This window comes from Nannospalax galili, unplaced genomic scaffold (genome assembly GCF_000622305.1).
Source record: "Nannospalax galili isolate Female #2095 unplaced genomic scaffold, S.galili_v1.0 scaffold3409, whole genome shotgun sequence".
NCBI classification, from domain to species: Eukaryota; Metazoa; Chordata; class Mammalia; order Rodentia; family Spalacidae; genus Nannospalax; species Nannospalax galili.
The window spans coordinates 131,613-131,852 of NW_008359538.1; positions in this window are offsets into that span (position 1 = coordinate 131,613).

Sequence of the window (240 nt, forward strand, 5' to 3'; positions counted from 1 at the left end):
AACCAAACTGAAATGTCACCTGTGCAATTAACTTTTTGGATATATAAAGCATTTTCTAATTTTATTTGATATATAAAATAGTTGGTCATAGTTTTATTTATATGTTTTGATTATAACAAATCTATGAGCCGAAAGTAGAAAGTCTCTTCTTCACACAAGGTACCACAATGTGGTGTTAGTATGCCAACATTACAATTCAATTATTTATATAAAAAAGCCTGACTCTTAAACTTAGGTTTT